At 42.2% G+C, this 12,204-nt stretch overlaps 40 pseudogenes; all 40 read left to right on the top strand.

Moving 5' to 3' along the window:
• Positions 1 to 42: 42 nt before the first annotated feature.
• On the top strand, positions 43 to 162 carry LOC128038064 (5S ribosomal RNA; annotated as a pseudogene).
• A 178-nt stretch (positions 163 to 340) lies between these two features.
• LOC128037918 (5S ribosomal RNA) lies at positions 341 to 458 on the top strand (annotated as a pseudogene).
• A 178-nt stretch (positions 459 to 636) lies between these two features.
• LOC128038072 (5S ribosomal RNA) lies at positions 637 to 755 on the top strand (annotated as a pseudogene).
• A 177-nt stretch (positions 756 to 932) lies between these two features.
• On the top strand, positions 933 to 1,049 carry LOC128037999 (5S ribosomal RNA; annotated as a pseudogene).
• A 176-nt stretch (positions 1,050 to 1,225) lies between these two features.
• Positions 1,226 to 1,344, top strand: LOC128037824 (5S ribosomal RNA; annotated as a pseudogene).
• A 179-nt stretch (positions 1,345 to 1,523) lies between these two features.
• On the top strand, positions 1,524 to 1,641 carry LOC128038056 (5S ribosomal RNA; annotated as a pseudogene).
• A 179-nt stretch (positions 1,642 to 1,820) lies between these two features.
• Positions 1,821 to 1,937, top strand: LOC128037997 (5S ribosomal RNA; annotated as a pseudogene).
• A 179-nt stretch (positions 1,938 to 2,116) lies between these two features.
• On the top strand, positions 2,117 to 2,232 carry LOC128038066 (5S ribosomal RNA; annotated as a pseudogene).
• A 179-nt stretch (positions 2,233 to 2,411) lies between these two features.
• Positions 2,412 to 2,530, top strand: LOC128037780 (5S ribosomal RNA; annotated as a pseudogene).
• A 179-nt stretch (positions 2,531 to 2,709) lies between these two features.
• Positions 2,710 to 2,827, top strand: LOC128038055 (5S ribosomal RNA; annotated as a pseudogene).
• A 179-nt stretch (positions 2,828 to 3,006) lies between these two features.
• On the top strand, positions 3,007 to 3,126 carry LOC128037965 (5S ribosomal RNA; annotated as a pseudogene).
• Positions 3,127 to 3,306: 180 nt separating this feature from the next.
• LOC128037837 (5S ribosomal RNA) lies at positions 3,307 to 3,424 on the top strand (annotated as a pseudogene).
• Positions 3,425 to 3,602: 178 nt separating this feature from the next.
• Positions 3,603 to 3,721, top strand: LOC128038160 (5S ribosomal RNA; annotated as a pseudogene).
• Positions 3,722 to 3,900: 179 nt separating this feature from the next.
• LOC128037892 (5S ribosomal RNA) lies at positions 3,901 to 4,017 on the top strand (annotated as a pseudogene).
• A 180-nt stretch (positions 4,018 to 4,197) lies between these two features.
• LOC128037985 (5S ribosomal RNA) lies at positions 4,198 to 4,314 on the top strand (annotated as a pseudogene).
• Positions 4,315 to 4,491: 177 nt separating this feature from the next.
• LOC128038047 (5S ribosomal RNA) lies at positions 4,492 to 4,608 on the top strand (annotated as a pseudogene).
• A 177-nt stretch (positions 4,609 to 4,785) lies between these two features.
• LOC128037996 (5S ribosomal RNA) lies at positions 4,786 to 4,902 on the top strand (annotated as a pseudogene).
• Positions 4,903 to 5,084: 182 nt separating this feature from the next.
• LOC128037761 (5S ribosomal RNA) lies at positions 5,085 to 5,202 on the top strand (annotated as a pseudogene).
• A 178-nt stretch (positions 5,203 to 5,380) lies between these two features.
• LOC128037760 (5S ribosomal RNA) lies at positions 5,381 to 5,498 on the top strand (annotated as a pseudogene).
• A 180-nt stretch (positions 5,499 to 5,678) lies between these two features.
• Positions 5,679 to 5,798, top strand: LOC128038063 (5S ribosomal RNA; annotated as a pseudogene).
• A 179-nt stretch (positions 5,799 to 5,977) lies between these two features.
• Positions 5,978 to 6,096, top strand: LOC128037767 (5S ribosomal RNA; annotated as a pseudogene).
• A 181-nt stretch (positions 6,097 to 6,277) lies between these two features.
• On the top strand, positions 6,278 to 6,394 carry LOC128038088 (5S ribosomal RNA; annotated as a pseudogene).
• Positions 6,395 to 6,574: 180 nt separating this feature from the next.
• LOC128038155 (5S ribosomal RNA) lies at positions 6,575 to 6,693 on the top strand (annotated as a pseudogene).
• Positions 6,694 to 6,873: 180 nt separating this feature from the next.
• On the top strand, positions 6,874 to 6,990 carry LOC128037982 (5S ribosomal RNA; annotated as a pseudogene).
• Positions 6,991 to 7,171: 181 nt separating this feature from the next.
• Positions 7,172 to 7,289, top strand: LOC128037838 (5S ribosomal RNA; annotated as a pseudogene).
• Positions 7,290 to 7,466: 177 nt separating this feature from the next.
• On the top strand, positions 7,467 to 7,584 carry LOC128037976 (5S ribosomal RNA; annotated as a pseudogene).
• Positions 7,585 to 7,765: 181 nt separating this feature from the next.
• LOC128038127 (5S ribosomal RNA) lies at positions 7,766 to 7,883 on the top strand (annotated as a pseudogene).
• Positions 7,884 to 8,064: 181 nt separating this feature from the next.
• On the top strand, positions 8,065 to 8,183 carry LOC128037766 (5S ribosomal RNA; annotated as a pseudogene).
• A 176-nt stretch (positions 8,184 to 8,359) lies between these two features.
• Positions 8,360 to 8,476, top strand: LOC128037891 (5S ribosomal RNA; annotated as a pseudogene).
• Positions 8,477 to 8,656: 180 nt separating this feature from the next.
• Positions 8,657 to 8,775, top strand: LOC128038061 (5S ribosomal RNA; annotated as a pseudogene).
• Positions 8,776 to 8,955: 180 nt separating this feature from the next.
• Positions 8,956 to 9,073, top strand: LOC128038135 (5S ribosomal RNA; annotated as a pseudogene).
• Positions 9,074 to 9,254: 181 nt separating this feature from the next.
• Positions 9,255 to 9,371, top strand: LOC128037960 (5S ribosomal RNA; annotated as a pseudogene).
• A 179-nt stretch (positions 9,372 to 9,550) lies between these two features.
• On the top strand, positions 9,551 to 9,667 carry LOC128037970 (5S ribosomal RNA; annotated as a pseudogene).
• A 179-nt stretch (positions 9,668 to 9,846) lies between these two features.
• On the top strand, positions 9,847 to 9,964 carry LOC128037975 (5S ribosomal RNA; annotated as a pseudogene).
• A 180-nt stretch (positions 9,965 to 10,144) lies between these two features.
• Positions 10,145 to 10,263, top strand: LOC128038071 (5S ribosomal RNA; annotated as a pseudogene).
• A 178-nt stretch (positions 10,264 to 10,441) lies between these two features.
• On the top strand, positions 10,442 to 10,559 carry LOC128037864 (5S ribosomal RNA; annotated as a pseudogene).
• A 176-nt stretch (positions 10,560 to 10,735) lies between these two features.
• LOC128037953 (5S ribosomal RNA) lies at positions 10,736 to 10,852 on the top strand (annotated as a pseudogene).
• Positions 10,853 to 11,328: 476 nt separating this feature from the next.
• LOC128038145 (5S ribosomal RNA) lies at positions 11,329 to 11,447 on the top strand (annotated as a pseudogene).
• A 178-nt stretch (positions 11,448 to 11,625) lies between these two features.
• On the top strand, positions 11,626 to 11,743 carry LOC128037798 (5S ribosomal RNA; annotated as a pseudogene).
• Positions 11,744 to 11,923: 180 nt separating this feature from the next.
• Positions 11,924 to 12,040, top strand: LOC128037890 (5S ribosomal RNA; annotated as a pseudogene).
• The last annotated feature ends 164 nt before the right edge of the window (positions 12,041 to 12,204 follow it).

The following is a 12,204-nucleotide window of genomic DNA, read 5'->3' as shown; positions in this document are numbered from 1 at the left end:
GATAAGGGCAGCCTTTATATGAATAGATTATGCAAGAGTTGACGGTGCGATCATACCAAAGACTAATGCACCGGATCCCATCGTAACTCCGCAGCTTAAGCGTGCTTGGGCGAGAGTAGTACTAGGATGGGTGACCTCCTCGAAGTCCTCGTGTTGCACCCTCCCATTTTATTTCATATAATGTTTTTTTAGTTGCATTTTCTCGACGTGGTGTAACTCATTCGTTATTTGCGCTTTGTGAAATAAACAATTTGAAACGATATTTGGTCGAATTTGCATTTAAATTCGAGGCGAATCGCGATAAGGGCACCTTTATATGAATAGATTATGCAAGAGTTGACGGTGCGATCATACCAAAGACTAATGCACCGGATCCCATCGTAACTCCGCAGCTAAGCGTGCTTGGGCGAGAGTAGTACTAGGATGGGTGACCTCCGGAAGTCCTCGTGTTGCACCCTCCCATTTTATTTCATATAATGTTTTTTAGTTGCATTTTCTCGACGTGGTGTAACTCATTCGTTATTTGCGCTTTGTGAAATAAACAATTTGAAACGATATTTGGTCGAATTTGCATTTAAATTCGAGGCGAATCGCGATAAGGGCAGCCTTTATATGAATAGATTATGCAAGAGTTGACGGTGCGATCATACCAAAGACTAATGCACCGGATCCCATCGTAACTCCGCAGCTTAAGCGTGCTTGGGCGAGAGTAGTACTAGGATGGGTGACCTCCGGAAGTCCTCGTGTTGCACCCTCCCATTTTATTTCATATAATGTTTTTTAGTTGCATTTTCTCGACGTGGTGTAACTCATTCGTTATTTTGCTTTGTGAAATAAACAATTTGAAACGATATTTGGTCGAATTTGCATTTAAATTCGAGGCGAATCGCGATAAGGGCAGCCTTTATATGAATAGATTATGCAAGAGTTGACGGTGCGATCATACCAAAGACTAATGCACCGGATCCCATCGTAACTCCGCAGCTAAGCGTGCTTGGGCGAGAGTAGTACTAGGATGGGTGACCTCCGAAGTCCTCGTGTTGCACCCTCCCATTTTATTTCATATAATGTTTTTTAGTTGCATTTTCTCGACGTGGTGTAACTCATTCGTTATTTATGCTTTGTGAAATAAACAATTTGAAACGATATTTGGTCGAATTTGCATTTAAATTCGAGGCGAATCGCGATAAGGGCAGCCTTTATATGAATAGATTGCAAGAGTTGACGGTGCGATCATACCAAAGACTAATGCACCGGATCCCATCGTAACTCCGCAGCTAAGCGTGCTTGGGCGAGAGTAGTACTAGGATGGGTGACCTCCTGGAAGTCCTCGTGTTGCACCCTCCCATTTTATTTCATATAATGTTTTTTTAGTTGCATTTTCTCGACGTGGTGTAACTCATTCGTTATTTATGCTTTTGTGAAATAAACAATTTGAAACGATATTTGGTCGAATTTGCATTTAAATTGAGGCGAATCGCGATAAGGGCAGCCTTTATATGAATAGATTATGCAAGAGTTGACGGTGCGATCATACCAAAGACTAATGCACCGGATCCCATCGTAACTCCGCAGCTAAGCGTGCTTGGGCGAGAGTAGTACTAGGATGGTGACCTCCTCGAAGTCCTCGTGTTGCACCCTCCCATTTTATTTCATATAATGTTTTTTTAGTTGCATTTTCTCGACGTGGTGTAACTCATTCGTTATTTATGCTTTGTGAAATAAACAATTTGAAACGATATTTGGTCGAATTTGCATTTAAATTCGAGGCGAATCGCGATAAGGGCAGCCTTTATATGAATAGATTATGCAAGAGTTGACGGTGCGATCATACCAAAGACTAATGCACCGGATCCCATCGTAACTCCGCAGCTAAGCGTGCTTGGGCGAGAGTAGTACTAGGATGGGTGACCTCCGAAGTCCTCGTGTTGCACCCTCCCATTTTATTTCATATAATGTTTTTTAGTTGCATTTTCTCGACGTGGTGTAACTCATTCGTTATTTGCGCTTTTGTGAAATAAACAATTTGAAACGATATTTGGTCGAATTTGCATTTAAATTCGAGGCGAATCGCGATAAGGGCAGCCTTTATATGAATAGATTATGCAAGAGTTGACGGTGCGATCATACCAAAGACTAATGCACCGGATCCCATCGTAACTCCGCAGCTAAGCGTGTTGGGCGAGAGTAGTACTAGGATGGGTGACCTCCGAAGTCCTCGTGTTGCACCCTCCCATTTTATTTCATATAATGTTTTTTTAGTTGCATTTTCTCGACGTGGTGTAACTCATTCGTTATTTGCGCTTTGTGAAATAAACAATTTGAAACGATATTTGGTCGAATTTGCATTTAAATTCGAGGCGAATCGCGATAAGGGCAGCCTTTTATATGAATAGATTGCAAGAGTTGACGGGTGCGATCATACCAAAGACTAATGCACCGGATCCCATCGTAACTCCGCAGCTAAGCGTGCTTGGGCGAGAGTAGTACTAGGATGGGTGACCTCCTCGAAGTCCTCGTGTTGCACCCTCCCATTTTATTTCATATAATGTTTTTTTAGTTGCATTTTCTCGACGTGGTGTAACTCATTCGTTATTTATGCTTTGTGAAATAAACAATTTGAAACGATATTTGGTCGAATTTGCATTTAAATTCGAGGCGAATCGCGATAAGGGCAGCCTTTATATGAATAGATTGCGCAAGAGTTGACGGTGCGATCATACCAAAGACTAATGCACCGGATCCCATCGTAACTCCGCAGCTAAGCGTGCTTGGGCGAGAGTAGTACTAGGATGGTGACCTCCTCGAAGTCCTCGTGTTGCACCCTCCCATTTTATTTCATATAATGTTTTTTAGTTGCATTTTCTCGACGTGGTGTAACTCATTCGTTATTTATGCTTTGTGAAATAAACAATTTGAAACGATATTTGGTCGAATTTGCATTTAAATTCGAGGCGAATCGCGATAAGGGCAGCCTTTATATGAATAGATTGCGCAAGAGTTGACGGGTGCGATCATACCAAAGACTAATGCACCGGATCCCATCGTAACTCCGCAGCTAAGCGCTGCTTGGGCGAGAGTAGTACTAGGATGGGTGACCTCCTCGAAGTCCTCGTGTTGCACCCTCCCATTTTATTTCATATAATGTTTTTTTAGTTGCATTTTCTCGACGTGGTGTAACTCATTCGTTATTTTGCTTTTGTGAAATAAACAATTTGAAACGATATTTGGTCGAATTTGCATTTAAATTCGAGGCGAATCGCGATAAGGGCACTTTTTATATGAATAGATTGCGCAAGAGTTGACGGGTGCGATCATACCAAAGACTAATGCACCGGATCCCATCGTAACTCCGCAGCTAAGCGTGCTTGGGCGAGAGTAGTACTAGGATGGGTGACCTCCTGAAGTCCTCGTGTTGCACCCTCCCATTTTATTTCATATAATGTTTTTTAGTTGCATTTTCTCGACGTGGTGTAACTCATTCGTTATTTTGCTTTGTGAAATAAACAATTTGAAACGATATTTGGTCGAATTTGCATTTAAATTCGAGGCTAATCGCGATAAGGGCAGCCTTTATATGAATAGATTATGCAAGAGTTGACGGGTGCGATCATACCAAAGACTAATGCACCGGATCCCATCGTAACTCCGCAGCTAAGCGTGTTTGGGCGAGAGTAGTACTAGGATGGGTGACCTCCTCGAAGTCCTCGTGTTGCACCCTCCCATTTTATTTCATATAATGTTTTTTAGTTGCATTTTCTCGACGTGGTGTAACTCATTCGTTATTTATGCTTTGTGAAATAAACAATTTGAAACGATATTTGGTCGAATTTGCATTTAAATTCGAGGCGAATCGCGATAAGGGCAGCCTTTATATGAATAGATTATGCAAGAGTTGACGGGTGCGATCATACCAAAGACTAATGCACCGGATCCCATCGTAACTCCGCAGCTAAGCGTGCTTGGGCGAGAGTAGTACTAGGATGGGTGACCTCCGAAGTCCTCGTGTTGCACCCTCCCATTTTATTTCATATAATGTTTTTTTAGTTGCATTTTCTCGACGTGGTGTAACTCATTCGTTATTTGCGCTTTTGTGAAATAAACAATTTGAAACGATATTTGGTCGAATTTGCATTTAAATTCGAGGCGAATCGCGATAAGGGCAGCCTTTATATGAATAGATTGCGCAAGAGTTGACGGTGCGATCATACCAAAGACTAATGCACCGGATCCCATCGTAACTCCGCAGCTAAGCGTGTTTGGGCGAGAGTAGTACTAGGATGGGTGACCTCCTGGAAGTCCTCGTTGCACCCTCCCATTTTATTTCATATAATGTTTTTTAGTTGCATTTTCTCGACGTGGTGTAACTCATTCGTTATTTATGCTTTGTGAAATAAACAATTTGAAACGATATTTGGTCGAATTTGCATTTAAATTGAGGCGAATCGCGATAAGGGCAGCCTTTATATGAATAGATTATGCAAGAGTTGACGGTGCGATCATACCAAAGACTAATGCACCGGATCCCATCGTAACTCCGCAGCTAAGCGTGCTTGGGCGAGAGTAGTACTAGGATGGTGACCTCCGGAAGTCCTCGTGTTGCACCCTCCCATTTTATTTCATATAATGTTTTTTAGTTGCATTTTCTCGACGTGGTGTAACTCATTCGTTATTTGCGCTTTGTGAAATAAACAATTTGAAACGATATTTGGTCGAATTTGCATTTAAATTCGAGGCGCAATCGATAAGGGCAGCCTTTATATGAATAGATTGCGCAAGAGTTGACGGTGCGATCATACCAAAGACTAATGCACCGGATCCCATCGTAACTCCGCAGCTAAGCGTGCTTGGGCGAGAGTAGTACTAGGATGGGTGACCTCCGAAGTCCTCGTGTTGCACCCTCCCATTTTATTTCATATAATGTTTTTTTAGTTGCATTTTCTCGACGTGGTGTAACTCATTCGTTATTTGCGCTTTTGTGAAATAAACAATTTGAAACGATATTTGGTCGAATTTGCATTTAAATTCGAGGCGCAATCGCGATAAGGGCAGCCTTTATATGAATAGATTATGCAAGAGTTGACGGGTGCGATCATACCAAAGACTAATGCACCGGATCCCATCGTAACTCCGCAGCTAAGCGTGTTTGGGCGAGAGTAGTACTAGGATGGGTGACCTCCGGAAGTCCTCGTGTTGCACCCTCCCATTTTATTTCATATAATGTTTTTTTAGTTGCATTTTCTCGACGTGGTGTAACTCATTCGTTATTTTGCTTTGTGAAATAAACAATTTGAAACGATATTTGGTCGAATTTGCATTTAAATTCGAGGCGAATCGCGATAAGGGCACCTTTATATGAATAGATTGCGCAAGAGTTGACGGGTGCGATCATACCAAAGACTAATGCACCGGATCCCATCGTAACTCCGCAGCTAAGCGTGTTTGGGCGAGAGTAGTACTAGGATGGGTGACCTCCGGAAGTCCTCGTGTTGCACCCTCCCATTTTATTTCATATAATGTTTTTTTAGTTGCATTTTCTCGACGTGGTGTAACTCATTCGTTATTTTCGCTTTTGTGAAATAAACAATTTGAAACGATATTTGGTCGAATTTGCATTTAAATTCGAGGCGAATCGCGATAAGGGCAGCCTTTATATGAATAGATTGCGCAAGAGTTGACGGTGCGATCATACCAAAGACTAATGCACCGGATCCCATCGTAACTCCGCAGCTTAAGCGTGCTTGGGCGAGAGTAGTACTAGGATGGGTGACCTCCTCGAAGTCCTCGTGTTGCACCCTCCCATTTTATTTCATATAATGTTTTTTTAGTTGCATTTTCTCGACGTGGTGTAACTCATTCGTTATTTATGCTTTTGTGAAATAAACAATTTGAAACGATATTTGGTCGAATTTGCATTTAAATTCGAGGCGAATCGCGATAAGGGCAGCCTTTATATGAATAGATTGCAAGAGTTGACGGGTGCGATCATACCAAAGACTAATGCACCGGATCCCATCGTAACTCCGCAGCTAAGCGTGCTTGGGCGAGAGTAGTACTAGGATGGGTGACCTCCTGGAAGTCCTCGTGTTGCACCCTCCCATTTTATTTCATATAATGTTTTTTTAGTTGCATTTTCTCGACGTGGTGTAACTCATTCGTTATTTTCGCTTTGTGAAATAAACAATTTGAAACGATATTTGGTCGAATTTGCATTTAAATTCGAGGCGCAATCGCGATAAGGGCAGCCTTTATATGAATAGATTGCGCAAGAGTTGACGGGTGCGATCATACCAAAGACTAATGCACCGGATCCCATCGTAACTCCGCAGCTTAAGCGTGCTTGGGCGAGAGTAGTACTAGGATGGGTGACCTCGAAGTCCTCGTGTTGCACCCTCCCATTTTATTTCATATAATGTTTTTTTAGTTGCATTTTCTCGACGTGGTGTAACTCATTCGTTATTTGCGCTTTGTGAAATAAACAATTTGAAACGATATTTGGTCGAATTTGCATTTAAATTCGAGGCGAATCGCGATAAGGGCAGCCTTTATATGAATAGATTATGCAAGAGTTGACGGGTGCGATCATACCAAAGACTAATGCACCGGATCCCATCGTAACTCCGCAGCTAAGCGCGTTTGGGCGAGAGTAGTACTAGGATGGGTGACCTCCTGGAAGTCCTCGTGTTGCACCCTCCCATTTTATTTCATATAATGTTTTTTTAGTTGCATTTTCTCGACGTGGTGTAACTCATTCGTTATTTGCGCTTTGTGAAATAAACAATTTGAAACGATATTTGGTCGAATTTGCATTTAAATTCGAGGCGCAATCGCGATAAGGGCAGCCTTTATATGAATAGATTGCGCAAGAGTTGACGGTGCGATCATACCAAAGACTAATGCACCGGATCCCATCGTAACTCCGCAGCTAAGCGTGTTTGGGCGAGAGTAGTACTAGGATGGTGACCTCCGGAAGTCCTCGTGTTGCACCCTCCCATTTTATTTCATATAATGTTTTTTTAGTTGCATTTTCTCGACGTGGTGTAACTCATTCGTTATTTGCGCTTTTGTGAAATAAACAATTTGAAACGATATTTGGTCGAATTTGCATTTAAATTCGAGGCGAATCGCGATAAGGGCAGCCTTTATATGAATAGATTGCGCAAGAGTTGACGGGTGCGATCATACCAAAGACTAATGCACCGGATCCCATCGTAACTCCGCAGCTAAGCGTGTTTGGCGAGAGTAGTACTAGGATGGGTGACCTCCTGGAAGTCCTCGTGTTGCACCCTCCCATTTTATTTCATATAATGTTTTTTAGTTGCATTTTCTCGACGTGGTGTAACTCATTCGTTATTTATGCTTTGTGAAATAAACAATTTGAAACGATATTTGGTCGAATTTGCATTTAAATTCGAGGCAATCGCGATAAGGGCAGCCTTTATATGAATAGATTGCGCAAGAGTTGACGGTGCGATCATACCAAAGACTAATGCACCGGATCCCATCGTAACTCCGCAGCTAAGCGTGCTTGGGCGAGAGTAGTACTAGGATGGGTGACCTCCCGAAGTCCTCGTGTTGCACCCTCCCATTTTATTTCATATAATGTTTTTTTAGTTGCATTTTCTCGACGTGGTGTAACTCATTCGTTATTTGCGCTTTTGTGAAATAAACAATTTGAAACGATATTTGGTCGAATTTGCATTTAAATTTGAGGCGAAAATCGCGATAAGGGCAGCCTTTATATGAATAGATTGCGCAAGAGTTGACGGGTGATCATACCAAAGACTAATGCACCGGATCCCATCGTAACTCCGCAGCTAAGCGTGCTTGGGCGAGAGTAGTACTAGGATGGTGACCTCCGGGAAGTCCTCGTGTTGCACCCTCCCATTTTATTTCATATAATGTTTTTTAGTTGCATTTTCTCGACGTGGTGTAACTCATTCGTTATTTATGCTTTTGTGAAATAAACAATTTGAAACGATATTTGGTCGAATTTGCATTTAAATTCGAGGCGCAATCATGATAAGGGCAGCCTTTATATGAATAGATTGCGCAAGAGTTGACGGGTGCGATCATACCAAAGACTAATGCACCGGATCCCATCGTAACTCCGCAGCTAAGCGTGCTTGGGCGAGAGTAGTACTAGGATGGGTGACCTCCTGGAAGTCCTCGTGTTGCACCCTCCCATTTTATTTCATATAATGTTTTTTAGTTGCATTTTCTCGACGTGGTGTAACTCATTCGTTATTTGCGCTTGTGAAATAAACAATTTGAAACGATATTTGGTCGAATTTGCATTTAAATTCGAGGCGAATCGCGATAAGGGCATTTTATATGAATAGATTGCGCAAGAGTTGACGGGTGCGATCATACCAAAGACTAATGCACCGGATCCCATCGTAACTCCGCAGCTAAGCGTGCTTGGGCGAGAGTAGTACTAGGATGGGTGACCTCCGAAGTCCTCGTGTTGCACCCTCCCATTTTATTTCATATAATGTTTTTTTAGTTGCATTTTCTCGACGTGGTGTAACTCATTCGTTATTTGCGCTTTTGTGAAATAAACAATTTGAAACGATATTTGGTCGAATTTGCATTTAAATTCGAGGCGCAATCGCGATAAGGGCAGCCTTTATATGAATAGATTGCAAGAGTTGACGGAAGTGATCATACCAAAGACTAATGCACCGGATCCCATCGTAACTCCGCAGCTTAAGCGTGTTTGGGCGAGAGTAGTACTAGGATGGGTGACCTCCGGAAGTCCTCGTGTTGCACCCTCCCATTTTATTTCATATAATGTTTTTTTAGTTGCATTTTCTCGACGTGGTGTAACTCATTCGTTATTTATGCTTTGTGAAATAAACAATTTGAAACGATATTTGGTCGAATTTGCATTTAAATTCGAGGCTAATCGCGATAAGGGGCAGCTTTATATGAATAGATTGCGCAAGAGTTGACGGGTGCGATCATACCAAAGACTAATGCACCGGATCCCATCGTAACTCCGCAGCTTAAGCGTGCTTGGGCGAGAGTAGTACTAGGATGGTGACCTCTCGAAGTCCTCGTGTTGCACCCTCCCATTTTATTTCATATAATGTTTTTTTAGTTGCATTTTCTCGACGTGGTGTAACTCATTCGTTATTTGCGCTTTGTGAAATAAACAATTTGAAACGATATTTGGTCGAATTTGCATTTAAATTCGAGGCGAATCGCGATAAGGGGCAGCCTTTATATGAATAGATTATGCAAGAGTTGACGGGTGCGATCATACCAAAGACTAATGCACCGGATCCCATCGTAACTCCGCAGCTAAGCGTGCTTGGGCGAGTAGTACTAGGATGGGTGACCTCCTGGAAGTCCTCGTGTTGCACCCTCCCATTTTATTTCATATAATGTTTTTTTAGTTGCATTTTCTCGACGTGGTGTAACTCATTCGTTATTTGCGCTTTGTGAAATAAACAATTTGAAACGATATTTGGTCGAATTTGCATTTAAATTGAGGCGAATCGCGATAAGGGCAGCCTTTATATGAATAGATTGCGCAAGAGTTGACGGGTGCGATCATACCAAAGACTAATGCACCGGATCCCATCGTAACTCCGCAGCTAAGCGTGCTTGGGCGAGAGTAGTACTAGGATGGTGACCTCCGGAAGTCCTCGTGTTGCACCCTCCCATTTTATTTCATATAATGTTTTTTTTAGTTGCATTTTCTCGACGTGGTGTAACTCATTCGTTATTTTGCTTTGTGAAATAAACAATTTGAAACGATATTTGGTCGAATTTGCATTTAAATTGAGGCGAATCGCGATAAGGGCAGCCTTTATATGAATAGATTGCGCAAGAGTTGACGGGTGCGATCATACCAAAGACTAATGCACCGGATCCCATCGTAACTCCGCAGTTAAGCAAGCTTGGGCGAGAGTAGTACTAGGATGGGTGACCTCCGGAAGTCCTCGTGTTGCACCCTCCCATTTTATTTCATATAATGTTTTTTTAGTTGCATTTTCTCGACGTGGTGTAACTCATTCGTTATTTATGCTTTTGTGAAATAAACAATTTGAAACGATATTTGGTCGAATTTGCATTTAAATTCGAGGCGAATCGCGATAAGGGCAGCCTTTATATGAATAGATTGCGCAAGAGTTGACGGTGCGATCATACCAAAGACTAATGCACCGGATCCCATCGTAACTCCGCAGCTTAAGCGTGCTTGGGCGAGAGTAGTACTAGGATGGGTGACCTCCGGAAGTCCTCGTGTTGCACCCTCCCATTTTATTTCATATAATGTTTTTTAGTTGCATTTTCTCGACGGTGTAACTCATTCGTTATTTTGCTTTTGTGAAATAAACAATTTGAAACGATATTTGGTCGAATTTGCATTTAAATTCGAGGCGCAATCGCGATAAGGGCAGCCTTTATATGAATAGATTGCGCAAGAGTTGACGGGTGCGATCATACCAAAGACTAATGCACCGGATCCCATCGTAACTCCGCAGCTAAGCGTGCTTGGGCGAGAGTAGTACTAGGATGGTGACCTCCTGGAAGTCCTCGTGTTGCACCCTCCCATTTTATTTCATATAATGTTTTTTAGTTGCATTTTCTCGACGTGGTGTAACTCATTCGTTATTTGCGCTTGTGAAATAAACAATTTGAAACGATATTTGGTCGAATTTGCATTTAAATTGAGGCGAATCGCGATAAGGGCAGCCTTTATATGAATAGATTGCGCAAGAGTTGACGGTGCGATCATACCAAAGACTAATGCACCGGATCCCATCGTAACTCCGCAGCTAAGCGTGTTTGGGCGAGAGTAGTACTAGGATGGGTGACCTCCGAAGTCCTCGTGTTGCACCCTCCCATTTTATTTCATATAATTTTTTTAGTTGCATTTTCTCGACGTGGTGTAACTCATTCGTTATTTATGCTTTTGTGAAATAAACAATTTGAAACGATATTTGGTCGAATTTGCATTTAAATTCGAGGCGAATCGCGATAAGGGCAGCCTTTATATGAATAGATTGCGCAAGAGTTGACGGGTGCGATCATACCAAAGACTAATGCACCGGATCCCATCGTAACTCCGCAGCTAAGCGCAAGCTTGGGCGAGTAGTAGTACTAGGATGGGTGACCTCGGAAGTCCTCGTGTTGCACCCTCCCATTTTATTTCATATAATGTTTTTTAGTTGCATTTTCTCGACGTGGTGTAACTCATTCGTTATTTTGCGCTTGTGAAATAAACAATTTGAAACGATATTTGGTCGAATTTGCATTTAAATTCGAGGCTAATCGCGATAAGGCAGCCTTTATATGAATAGATTAAGCAAGAGTTGACGGTGCGATCATACCAAAGACTAATGCACCGGATCCCATCGTAACTCCGCAGCTAAGCGCAGCTTGGGCGAGAGTAGTACTAGGATGGTGACCTCCTCGAAGTCCTCGTGTTGCACCCTCCCATTTTATTTCATATAATGTTTTTTAGTTGCATTTTCTCGACGTGGTGTAACTCATTCGTTATTTTGCTTTTGTGAAATAAACAATTTGAAACGATATTTGGTCGAATTTGCATTTAAATTCGAGGCGAATCGCGATAAGGGCACCTTTATATGAATAGATTGCGCAAGAGTTGACGGGTGCGATCATACCAAAGACTAATGCACCGGATCCCATCGTAACTCCGCAGCTAAGCGTGCTTGGGCGAGAGTAGTACTAGGATGGGTGACCTCCGGAAGTCCTCGTGTTGCACCCTCCCATTTTATTTCATATAATGTTTTTTTAGTTGCATTTTCTCGACGTGGTGTAACTCATTCGTTATTTGCTTTTGTGAAATAAACAATTTGAAACGATATTTGGTCGAATTTGCATTTAAATTCGAGGCGCAATCGCGATAAGGGCAGCCTTTATATGAATAGATTGCGCAAGAGTTGACGGGTGCGATCATACCAAAGACTAATGCACCGGATCCCATCGTAACTCCGCAGCTAAGCGTGCTTGGGCGAGAGTAGTACTAGGATGGGTGACCTCCGAAGTCCTCGTGTTGCACCCTCCCATTTTATTTCATATAATGTTTTTTAGTTGCATTTTCTCGACGTGGTGTAACTCATTCGTTATTTGCGCTTTGTGAAATAAACAATTTGAAACGATATTTGGTCGAATTTGCATTTAAATTCGAGGCGCAATCATGCTAGGGGCATCCTTTATATGAATAGA

This window comes from Gossypium raimondii, unplaced genomic scaffold (genome assembly GCF_025698545.1).
Source record: "Gossypium raimondii isolate GPD5lz unplaced genomic scaffold, ASM2569854v1 Contig00275, whole genome shotgun sequence".
NCBI classification, from domain to species: domain Eukaryota; kingdom Viridiplantae; phylum Streptophyta; class Magnoliopsida; order Malvales; family Malvaceae; genus Gossypium; species Gossypium raimondii.
The sequence above is the reverse complement of the archived record's forward strand: the minus strand, read 5'-3'. Positions and strand labels throughout refer to the sequence as shown.